This window comes from Rhinopithecus roxellana, chromosome 12, assembly GCF_007565055.1.
Source record: "Rhinopithecus roxellana isolate Shanxi Qingling chromosome 12, ASM756505v1, whole genome shotgun sequence".
In the NCBI taxonomy this organism is placed as follows: Eukaryota; Metazoa; Chordata; class Mammalia; order Primates; family Cercopithecidae; genus Rhinopithecus; species Rhinopithecus roxellana.
This window is the reverse complement of record NC_044560.1, coordinates 116,420,265-116,432,646: the sequence shown is the minus strand read 5'-3', so window position 1 is coordinate 116,432,646 and position 12,382 is coordinate 116,420,265. Positions and strand designations below refer to the sequence as shown.

Here is a 12,382-nt window from a genome sequence, read left to right as displayed (position 1 = left end):
TCTAAGGAATAAATAAGACGACTCTGGGAGAATGAAAAGTTGTGCAAGCCCGGGCGGGCGCGATGGCGCGCACGTGTAGTCCTAGCTACTGGGGAAACCGAGGCAGGAAGATCGCTTGAGCCCACTAGTTCCAGGCTGCAGTGAGCTATGATCGCACCTATCAATAGCCACTGCACCACGCAGCCTTGGCAACCCCTTCTTGAGGAAAAAAAGAAAAAAGAAAAAAAAAGTTGTGCAAGAAAAGAAATCATAGAATACTACCTGACTAACCTATAAATATTATTTACATAGTCATCATAACCTAAATTCTAATTCTGATCCAACCTAAATTAAGACAATTCCATTGGAAGAATGAGAAGGAAATTCCTACGTGTAGTGGAGTGTTTATATTTCTAACAGAGTTTTCATGTGTCCTTCATGATAAATCTATAGAAAATGCCCCAAAATGCAAACTCCATTTCAGAAACATACCATGTTACTTAAAATATCGAATCTGTGAAGAGTAAAAAGCTTTACAGAACTCTATGACTCCTTAGGAGAATTGCAAAATAAAAGCAAGAATTTTATGACTCAGGAATTCCACTCCTAAATATTTATTCAACAGTAATGAAACTATATGTCCTCACAAAGTCTCACAAGAATGTTCTTGGCCCTTTTATGCATAAAACCCTGAACAGGAAACAGTCCAAGTGTCCATCAGTAGATGAATGTATAAGCAAACTGTAATGTAATCATACCCTGGAATACTACTCAACAGTAATAAAAGAACAAATCACAGATGTATGCACCAATATAGATAAATGTCAACAACCTTATGAAGCCAGCCCCTCTACACCTATGGGTATTTCTTGTCAGGTGGGACGAGAGACTGAGAAAAGAAATAGGACACAGAGAAAGTATAAAGAAAGAACAGTGGGCGCAGGGGACTGGCACTCAGCATATGGAGGACCCGCGCCTGCACTGGTCTCTGAGTTTCCTCAGTATTTATTGATCACTATCTTTACCATCTCGGTGAAGGGGATGTGGCAGGACTATAGGGTAATGGTGGGGAGAGGGTCAGCAGGAAAACATGTGAGCAAAGGACTCTGTGTCATAAATAAGCTTAAGGAAAGGTGCTGTGCCTTGGTATGTACGTAGGCCAGACTTATGTTTGACTTCACACAAGCATCTCAGTGTAGTAAAGAGCAGTATTGTCACCAGCATGTCTCATCTCCAGCCATAAGGCGGTTTTCTCCTATCTCAGTAAATAGACCGTATGATCCGGTTTTACACCGAGACATTCTATTCCATTCTATTCCTCCCAGATGAGCAGGAGACAGATGCCTTCCTCTTATCTCAACTGCAAAGAGGCCTTCCTCTTTCACTCATCCTTCTCAGCACAGACCCTTTATGGGTGTCAGGCTGGGGGGCGGTCAGGTCTTTCCCTTCCCAAGAGGCCATATCTCAGGCTGTCTCAGTGGGGAGAAACCTTGGACAATACCCAGGCTTTCTTGGGCAGAGGTCCCTGCAGCCTTCCGCAGTGCATTGTGTCCCTGGGTACTCGAGACTGGAGGATGGTGATGACTTTTACCAAGCATATTGCCTGCAAACACATTTTTAACAAAGCACATCCTGCACAGCCCTAAATTCATTAAACTTTGAGTCAACACAGCACGTTTCTGCGAGCACAGTGTTGCGGCTAGGGTTACAGATTAACAGCATCTCAAGGCAGAAGAATTTTTCTTAGTACAGAACAAAATGGAGTTTCTTATGTCTACTTCTTTCTACATAGACACAGTAACAGTCTGATCTCTCTTTCTTTCCCCCACACCTTATTCTGAGAGAAAGAAGCCAGGCAGAAAGAGAGAAGAGAGAACATGTTATATGATTCCATTTACATGGAATAACAAGTGTAGTGAGGATATGGAAGAACTGGAACCTTCACATACTGCTGGTGGAAATGTAAAATGGTGCAGCCACTTTGGAAAATAGGCAGTTCCTCAAATGGTTAAACATACTGACCATATGATCTGACAGTTTCACTCCCAGGTTTATATCCAAGAGAAATAAAAACATGTCCATATAAAAATTTGTGCATGAATGTTTATAGCAGCATTATTTATAATAGCCTGAAGTGAAAACAACTCAATTATCCATCATCTGATGAAGGGAAAAATAAATTGTAGTATTGTGGGGAAAAGAAAGAGGGATCAGACTGTTACTGTGTCTATGTAGAAAGAAGTAGACATAAGAGACTCCATTTTGTTCTGTAATAGGAGAAACTCTTCTGCCTTGAGATGCTGTTAATCTGTAACCCTAGCCCCAACCCTGTGCTTGCAGAGACATGTGCTGTGTTGACTCAAGGTTTAACGGATTTAGGGCTATGCAGGATGTGCTTTGTTAAAAAAGTGCTTGAAGGCAGTATGCTTGGTAAAAGGCCATTTGCTAATCTCTAGTACCCAGGGACACAAAACACTGTGGAAGGCCACAGGGACCTCTGCCCAGGAAAGCCAGGTATTGTCCAAGGTTTCTCCCCATGTGATAGTCTGAAATATGGCCTCTTGGGAAGGGAAAGACCTGACCGTCCCCTAGCCTGACACCCATAAAGGGTTTGTGCTTAGGAGGATTAGTAAAAGAGGAAGGCCTCTTTGCAGTTGAGCTAGAGGAAGGCATATGTCTCCTGCTCGTCCCTGGGCAATGGAATGTGTCTGTGTAAAACCTGATTTTATGTTCTATTTACTGAGATAGGAGAAAACCGCCCTAGGGCTGGAGGTGAGATGTGGTAGTGGCAATGCTGCTGTTTAATGCATAGAAATGTTTGTGGAGATGTTTGTCTACATGCACATCAAGGTACAGCACCTTTCCTTAAACTTATTTATGACACAGATCTTTGTTCACATGTTTTCCTGCTGACCCTCTCCCCACTATTACTCTATTGTCCTGCCACATCCCCCTCTCCGAGATGGTAGAGATAATGATCAATAAATACTGAAGGAACTGAGAGACCTGTGCCCACATGGGTCCTCCATATGCTGAGCGCTGGTCCCCCGGGCCCACTTTCCTTTCTCTGTACTTTGTCTCCCTGTCTCTTTCTTTTCTCAAGTCTCTTGTTCTACCTGACGAAAAATGCCCACAGGTGTGGAGGGGCAGGCCAACCCTTCAACTATAGCCATACATTAGAATATTATGCAGATATAAAAAGGAATGAAGTGCTGAAACTTGCTAAAACATAAATGAACCTTGAAAACGTCCTAAAGGAAGAAGCCAGTCACAAAAGACTTAAGATTATATGATTGCATTTATATGAAAAGTCCATATAGACAAATCTAGAGGTGGGGGGAATGGCAGAATTAACAGGTGTTAATATTCACAGTATGAATAAGAAAAAGATAACCAATATAAAGTTGAAAAAAATACTGAAGTAAATAAACAAGCAACTTATAAAATATGAAATAAAACTAAGGTAAGATTTTTATTCATGAAGGGGCCGGCCCTCCACATCTGTGGGTGTTTCTCATCAGGTGGGGTGAGAGACTGAGAAAATAAATAAGACACAAAGTGTAGAGAAAAGAAAAGTGGGCCCAGGGGACCTGCGCTCAGCATATGGAGGACCCACGCCGCCGGCACTGGTCTCTGAGTTCCCTCAGTATTTATTGATCACTATCTCTACCATCTCGGAGAGGGGGATGTGGCAGGACTATAGGGTAATGGTGGGGAGAGGGTCAGCAGGAAAACATGTGAGCAAAGGTCTCTGTGTCACAAATAAGTTTAAGGAGAGGTGCTGTGCCTCGATGTGTACATAGGCGAGATTTATGTTTGACTTTACACAAACATCACAATTCAGTAAAGAGCAGTATTGTCGCCAGCATGTCTCATCTCCAGCCCTAAGGCAGTTCTCTCCTATCTCAGTAAATTGAACTTACCATCAGGACGAGCAGGAGACAGATGCCTTCCTCTTATCTCAACTGCAAAGAGTCCTTTGTGGGGAAAAGAGAGGTCAGCTTGTTACTGTATTTATATAGAAAGAAGTAAATTTAAGAGACTCCATTTGGCTCTGTATTTGAGATGCTGTTAATCTGTGACTCTACCCCCAATCTTGTCCTTGCTAGAGACATCGCTGTGGTAATTAAGGTTGAAAAGATTTTGGGCTGTAAGGAATGTGCTTTGTTAGGCAAATGCTTAAAGCCTGCTTGTGGTTGAAGGTCAGTACCATTCTCTTAAATCTCAGTAAAAGAAAAACATCTGTCTCCTGCCCGTCCCTGGGTAAATGGAACATCTCCGTGTATCTGTATGTCTTACTGCTGATTTACTCCCTTATCTTTTGAGCAATAAATACTGAGGGAACTCAGGGACCGGTGCTGGTGTGGGTCCTCTATAAGCACAGCAAAGGTCCCCTAGGCCCCGCTTTTCTTTCTCTATACTTTGTCTCTGTGTATTATTCTTTTTCTCAAGTCTCTCATTCCACCTAACGAGAAGCACCCACAGGTGTGGAGGGGCAGGCCACCCCTTCAGTCCTTCCTCTTTCACTAATCCTCCTCAGCACAGACGCTTTACAGGTGTCGGGCTGGGGGACACTCAGGTCTTTCCCTTCCCAAGAGGCCATATCTCAGGCTGTCTCAGTAGGGGGAAACCTTGGACAATACCCAGGCTTTCTTGGGCAGAGGTCCCTGCGGCCTTCTGCAATGTATTGTGTCCCTGGGTACTCGAGACTGGAGAATGGCAATGACTTTTACCAAGCATACTGCCTGCAAACGCTTTTTAACAAAGCACATCCTGCACAGCCCTAAATCCATTAAACCTTGAGTCAACACAGCACATGTTTCTGCGAGCACAGGGTTGTGGCTAGGGTTACAGATTAACAGCATCTGAAGGCAGAAGAATTTTTCTTAGTACAGATCAAAATGGAGTTTCTTATATCTTCCTTTCTCTACAGTCTGATCTCTCTTTCTTTCCCCCACAATTCACCCTTAAGATCGACAAAGATTAAACGGTCAAGGTTGTGAGGAAATATGTATTGCAATAGACTTAGCCTTTCTAAGCGTTTTTTTTTTTTTTTTTTTGAGATGGAGTCTAGATCTGTAGCCCAGGCTGGAGTGCCTTGGCTCACTGCAACCTCTGCCTCCCGGGTCCCGGTTCAAACAATTTTCCTACCTTAGCCTCCCAAGTAGCTGGAATTACAGGTGTGCGCCACCATGCCCAGCTAATTTTTGTATTTTTAGTAGAGACAGGGTTTCATCATGTTGGCCATACTGGTCTTGAATTCCTGACCTGTTGATCTTCCCGCCTTGGCCTCCCAAAGTGCTGGGATTACAGGGGTGAGCCACCATACCCCAGCCCCTAAGCCTTTTTTAAATATGCAGAATGAAGGTAATATTTATGTCTACCATCTACAGCTTTTATAGTATTATGTAAGATAATGCATATATTATGCTTGACATAGGTACCTATTCAAAAAAAGTGTATACACTTAATAAAATATTAACTAGTAGTTTTCAGTGGAGTTCTTGGGAACAATGGATAGCAGCTAGTATAGTATATACACTAATGGAACATTTTTTGGACAACAATCTGGAATTATTTACTCAATTAAAATTTTTCATTTTCTTTGGATCAGCAATTCCAAAACTTAGTAGAAATTATTGATTTGACATGCAGCTTGCACAAAAATTTCTACCACTCCTTTCTCGGATACAACTTGGTCAACAGCAAGGCCCCGCCCTCACTATTAGATCCGCCCCCTACTGTCCCTTTACCTTCACCTTTCACCCTGGAGATGTCACCCAATACCCACCACTAACCCTGGGTGAGGGAGATCTTTTCATTCAGCTGGCTCTGATTACCCTGTGCCCACAGTGATCTCCAAACCCTATACTGTTCCCCATAAGCACTCCTGGAGGTCGTTTCACCTGCTCCCCTAAGGGACGTCGTTCTTTTCTGTACCGATGTGTACACCTTCTCCAAGATGGCCGCGCATGCTGTAACGTGGAGCTGCTTCGTACTTATAAGTGACAAAAACATAGGTGGCCATGCTAAGCTTGGTGCGCCTTGCCGGGCAAGATTGGACCTGTGTTGCACAGTGATGGGATGGCGCATGCGCATCGTCATTGGTGACGCCCGGGATGGACTCAACGTGGACCAATAAAATTATCGTGAGGGGGGAAAGATGGTGTAGGGAGACTCTTTCAAGATGGCGGCCCCCATATGTATCAGTCACGAGAGCGCCGCCATACTCTCTCTCAGCCTCTTTGTCTTAAAAGACCCAGAAGCTGAATCTAATGGGCCCAAGGTGATGAGTGTAAGGCTGCAGACTGGGCGGCTCTAGAGATTAAACTTGACCAGTGAGGTGGAGCTGCCAGGCTTGTGAATCTGTAGCAAAAGTGATGGACCCGGGCGCTTGTGACCCAGCTGGTGGCCCAGGATCTTTTTTTTTTTTTTTTTTGAGGCGGAGTCTTGCTCTGTCGCCCGGGCTGGAGTGCAGTGGCTGGATCTCAGCTCACTGCAAGCTCCGCCTCCCGGGTTTACGCCATTCTCCTGCCTCAGCCTCCCGAGTAGCTGGGACTACAGGCGCCCGCCACCTCGCCCGGCTAGTTTTTGTATTTTTAGTAGAGACGGGGTTTCACCGTGTTAGCCAGGATGGTCTCGATCTCCTGACCTCGTGATCCGCCCGTCTCGGCCTCCCAAAGTGCTGGGATTACAGGCTTGAGCCACCGCACCCGGCGGCCCAGGATCTTTTAAGGGGGCTCAGTTTCACGTTCGCGGAGCAGAATCAGGAGTTGGGTTTGTGGAGATTTGAGATTTATGGTAGGGGAGTCTGGGGGTCCATGAGGGGAGCTAGCCAGTGTGGGGAAAAGGGATGGTAGGGAAAGCTGCCAGCTTTCCCTGAGATTGGGATTGGGGTGGGCTGGAGGGATTGGGGTGGGCTAGAGGACTTAGTGCTTGAGGTTAACCTTTGTCTAACCCCAAGGTCGGGGACTGGGGCGACCTTGGAGGCAGATCAGTGATTGGAGTGATCCACAGAGTGATTCAGCAATTGTGATTTTTCCCAGGATGTGATTGACGTATTATTGAAGGAAATTGCGTATCTTTTGGGGATGTATCAGTACCTTAGGCCTTCTGGGGGAAGTTCAGTTCTTGAGACAGCGTTGAAGGGGACGGTGTCAACAGTTGAGACATCCTTGGGGATAAGTCAGTGATTATCCCCAAGGATAATAACCCCTGTTCTTCTCAGGGTCACTAATTGGAGTGTCCAACAGGTGAGGTCAGTGGCTGAAATGTCCCTGAGTTAGATTAGTATTGGGGCATCTTTGGAGGTGGTCAGTGAATGGGGTGGCCTTGTAGGGAGGTCATTGTTGGGGCTGAAGTTTTTCTTGCCTTTAAGGGTCTTCAGTGGTTACTAAGAGTTACGAGGGTCTGAGTGTTTGTGTCTCGATAGACCAGTGATAGTTTCCCTGTAGGAATCAACTAGGATGATCTAGGGTGGCCTTGTGCTGATGTTTTAAGTATGACGTAGGCAGGCATGGGTACCCAAGAAATTTGTAGGGGGGTTGGAGCTTTGGAAGTCTTTGGGTTTTGCAAGGCGTTGGGATTTTTAAAGTCCCACTGACTTTTCATAAGTTGCAGGGTGCCATCCCCTTCACACCTGTGGGTGTTTCTCATCAGGCGGGACGATGATTTGTTTTTCTAAGACCACCAGAGCGGGCACAAAAGAACCAGCGAGTAGGCAAGTGTAGGAGCAAAACTGCAAGTTTATTTTGGTCACCTAAGGTGTGGGGAAGAGGTCTGTCGGCCTCCGGCAAAGAAGGCCGACAGAGCCCCCCGGTGGGGCTCTCGGACGGAGTTCCCGCAGTCCTGACATCCCGACAGGAGTGGAGGACTGAGGAAGGCCTCGCGTGGCGTGCCTCTGGAGCGGCTTTTCTAGGAGTGGGAGGGCAACAGGCGGGGCACGGGCGTGTCAGGGGGCGTTCCACAGGTGCGACCAGGTAAATCTTGGTCTCTTCGGATTGACGTCACCTGGCGCATGCCTAGTTGGTCTGCACCTTCCCGGGCACCGGCTGCATTTTCGCGCGCGCGGGAAAAGTTGGTGAAGAACCCGGAAGTGCACCATCTTGCCTCCGTTCGTCCAAACAGACGAGAGACTGAGAAAATAAATAAGAGATATAGACAAAATATAGAGAAAGAACAGTGGGCCCAGGGGATCAGCGCTCAGCATACGGAACACGCGCGCCAGCTCTGGTCTCTGAATTCCCTCAGTATTTATTGATCACTATCTCTACCATCTCGGAGAGGGGGATGAAGCAGGACAATAGGGTAGTAGTCGGAAGAGGGTCAGCAGGAAAACATGTGAACAAAGGGCTCTGTGTCATAAATAAATTTAAGGAAAGGTGCTGTGCCTTGATGTGCACCTACACAAACACCTCGATGCATTGAGGAGCAGTATGGTCACCAGCATGTCTCACCTCCAGCCCTAAGGCAGTTTTCTCCTATCTCAGTCAATAGAACATACAATTGGGTTTTACACCAAGACATTCCATTCCCAGGGACAGGAGGAGACAGATAGATGCCTTCCTCTTATCTCAACTGCAAAGAGGCCTTCCTCTTTCACTCATCCTCCTCAGCACAGACCCTTTATGGGTGTTGGGCTGGGGAACAGTCAGGTCTTTCCCTTCCCACGAGGCCATATCTCAGACTGTCACATGGGGAGAAACCTTGGACAATACCTGGCTTTCCTAGGCAGAGGTCCCTCGGCCTTCTGCGGTGTATTATTGTGTCCCTGAGTACTTGAGATGAGAGAATGGTGATGACTTTTACCAAGCATACTGCCTTCAAGCACTCCTGCACAGCCCTAAATCCATGGAACCTTGAGTTAGCACGGCACATGTCTGTGCAAGCACAGCGTTGGGGCTAGGGTTACAGATTAACAGCATCTCAAGGCAGAAGAATTTCTCTTAGTACAGAACAAAATGGAGTCTCTTATGTCTACTTCTTTTTACATAGACACAGTAACAGTCTGATCTCTCTTTTCCTCACACCTGAGCACCAGTTTAAGTAAAACTTTAAGCAACTGCACATAGTGTTTTTCTTCAATAGACAAATTCTGCCCCATGTTACCCTGATTCAGAAAACTTCCCGTTCCCAGTACTTCTTTTTTTTTTTTTTTTTTTTTTTTTTTTGAGACGGAGTCTTGCTCTGCCGCCCAGGCTGGAGTGCAGTGGCCCGATCTCAGCTCACTTCAAGCTCCGCCTCCCGGATTCACGCCATTCTCCTGCCTCAGCCTCCCGAGTAGCTGGGACTACAGGCGCCCGCCATGTCTCCCGGCTAGTTTTTTTTTTTGTATTTTTTTTAGTAGAGATGGGGTTTCACCATGTTAGCCAGGATGGTCTCGATCTCCTGACCTCGTGATCCACCCGTCTCGGCCTCCCAAAGTGCTGGGATTACAGGCTTGAGCCACCGCGCCCGGCCTCCCAGTACTTCTTTAAAGCAGTGCTCACAGTACCTCTTTATGTACTGACCTCATATCTGCTGCCAGCCAGCTCCTCCCGGGGTCCCCATTCATCTTGTCAATTTCAGTTCCTCTGCTCCAGCAGACCTTCTTCATTCATGTCCTTGTGTCCCTGTGTGCGGACGTGACTATGTCATCCGATTCTGTCGCTGTTCATTGAGCCACTATGCGGCGGACTCTGTTGGACTGAACAAAGGAGGACGAATGAGGGAACAAAGACAAAAGACAAAAGAGTGTATTTGGAAGAAGTGGTCGGGGGCACCTTGCTCTTAGTGAACAAGGGCCCTGAACTTTGAGCTCTCTTAGGATTTATTGGTAGCGAGAAGGGGGGTGGTTGTCAGTCCAGAGCTGGTCTGCAAGACTGCATTCCTCAAACAATAAGCTCTAGATGTCCTAGTACATAACCTCAAGAATCCCAGCGCCAGGTAATGATGGCCCTCAGCAAACCTTCTGGGGCTGGGACAGAAGCGAGTTTGCCCACATTCTGCATTCATGATAAACAATGTGCTGTTTGATCATATAGCCTCAGTGGAATGCTGACTTGGTCACAATTCCCCAGCCTCTGGCTCTCTACAATTACTAATGTGTTTTGTTACTATTATTTAATAATAAATAATATGTTTTATTATTTAATAATAATATGTATTATTACTAATACGTTTTATTAATATATTACTAATATGTTTAAGTATAGGTTTTCTAGGGAAGCAGTCAGAACATCTACAGGTAAGTTTGACTCAGCAGAACATACAGACTTTGGATTTGAGCAGACCTAGGTTTTTATCTGTATTCTGCATTTATACTGTGAGAACATGGGCGAGTTTTTCAACTTCTCTGAGATTCTTTTTTTATTTGTATAAAAACAAAATCATTAATAACTACTCATATAGTAAAAATACTTAGCACGTAGTAGGTACCCAAGATGGATTAACAAACAATATTCCACTTCTATCTGTTTCTCTGGATTTTTTTTTGGCTTTTAAAATTTTCTCGTTTGATTTTTCTCCCCCTTTCTCTTTATAACTGTCTTTTTCCAAATGAAGACCTTTGGGTATAGTTTTTGGCAGAATTTCATAATTTAATGAAGATGACTTTGTTGGTGTTTGCTATATAAAATAATTGTGTTTCTTGTAAAACCAACCATCTGGTACTGTATATTACTTTTTTTTCCTTTAAATTATTAGATTAACCTATCACCTGAAGAAAACACAGTTAACAGTTAAATAATTGTGTATATGCGTGTATCTAAGGCACACATGTGCACAACTCAGACAACTCAAAACATCTGTTATAATCATAGTTTACTAAGGCAGTGAATTCCTTTAATCCTCAGGTCCTGGCTTCCTGGGATAAAATATTTCCTATAAGGGAAGGAAGTGAAGGTATTAAGATCAATACATCATCTTTGACCAGTGACCAGCTTCAGAGAAAAGCCAGAGTCAACAATAGAACAAATATTCCCGTTGCTGGCTGTATCTAAGGGCACCAGAAAATGCCCAAGTCCCAAGTGAGTTATACATGTATATTTTGACTTCCTACTTGGTTTTCCAGTGGATTTGAAGAGGTTTCATAATGCTCATAATTAAAGGGATATTATGAGCCTGGGCACAGTGGCCTCACACCTGTAATTTCAGCACGTTGGTAGGCGGAGGTGGGAGGATCACTTGATCTCAGGATTTCGGGACCAGCCTGGGCAACATAGTCAGACCTCATATTTGAAAAAAAGGAGGCTGGGCGTGGTGGTTCAAGCCTGTAATCCCAGCACTTTGGGAGGCCGAGATGGGCGGATCACGAGGTCAGGAGATCGAGACCATCCTGGCTAACACGGTGAAACCCCGTCTCTACTAAAAAATACAAAAAACTAGCCGGGCGAGGTGGCGGGCGCCTGTGGTCCCAGCTACTCGGGAGGCTGAGGCAGGAGAATGGCGTGAATCCGGGAGGCGGAGCTTGCAGTGAGCTGAGATCCGGCCACTGCACTCCAGCCTGGGCGACTGAGCGAGACTCCGTCTCAAAAAAAAAAAAAAGAAAAAAAGGAAAAAAAAAAGGATATTATGTTTGTTCAATATTTATGAGGTGAAGGGGGCCAGCCCCTCCACACCTGTCAGTATTTCTCTTCAAGTGGGACAAGAGACAGAAAAGAAATAAGACACAGAGACAAAGTATAGAGAAGGAAAAATGGGCCCAGGGGACCAGCACTCAGCATAGAGAGGACCCGCACCAGCACTGGTCTCTGAGTTCTCTCAGTATTTATTGATCGCTATCTCTACCATCTCAGTGAGGGGGATGTGGCAGGATTATAGGGTAATGCTGGGGAGAGGGTCAGCAGGAAAACGTGAGCAAAGGTCTCTGTGTCATAAATAAGTTTAAGGAAAGGTGCTGTGCCTCGATGTGTACATAGGTGAGATTTATGTTTGACTTTACACAAACATCTCAATGCAGTAAAGAGCAGTATTGCCACCAGCATGTCTCACCTCCAGCCATAAAGCGGTTTTCTCCTATCTTAGTGAATAGAATGTACAATTGGGTTTTACACTGAGACTTTCCATTCCCAGGGACAAGCAGGAGACAAATGCCTTCTTCTTATCTCAACTGCAAAGAGGCCTTCCTCTTTTACTCATCCTCCTCAGCACAGACACTTTATGGGTGTCGGGTTGGGGGATGGTCAAGTCTTTCCCTTCCCAAGAGGCCATATCTCAGGCTGTCTCAGTGGGCAGAAAACTTGGACAATACCCAGGCTTCCATGGGCAGAGGTCCCTGCGGCCTTCCACAGTGCATTGTGTCCCTGGGTACTTGAGACTGGAGAATGGTGATGACTTTTACCAAGCATACTGCCTGCAAACACTTTTTAACAAAGCACATCTTGCACAGCCCTAAATCCATTAAACCTTAAGTCAACACAGCACA

General features: G+C 45.4%; 1 protein-coding gene across 4 annotated transcripts in view; it reads left to right on the top strand.

Annotated features, from left to right (window-relative positions):
* The window catches only part of ZNF649 (zinc finger protein 649), a 45,561-nt gene that overhangs the window by 470 nt on the left and 32,709 nt on the right, over positions 1-12,382 (top strand). For 3 of the 4 annotated variants that reach the window (XM_030941745.1, XM_030941743.1, XM_030941746.1), the window contains exon 2: positions 10,812-10,985. The exons of the other annotated variant lie outside the window; for it this stretch is intronic. The gene's annotated coding sequence lies outside the window, so the exon portion shown is untranslated. The remainder of the gene's footprint in view (positions 1-10,811; positions 10,986-12,382) is intronic. 4 annotated transcript variants of the gene reach the window in all.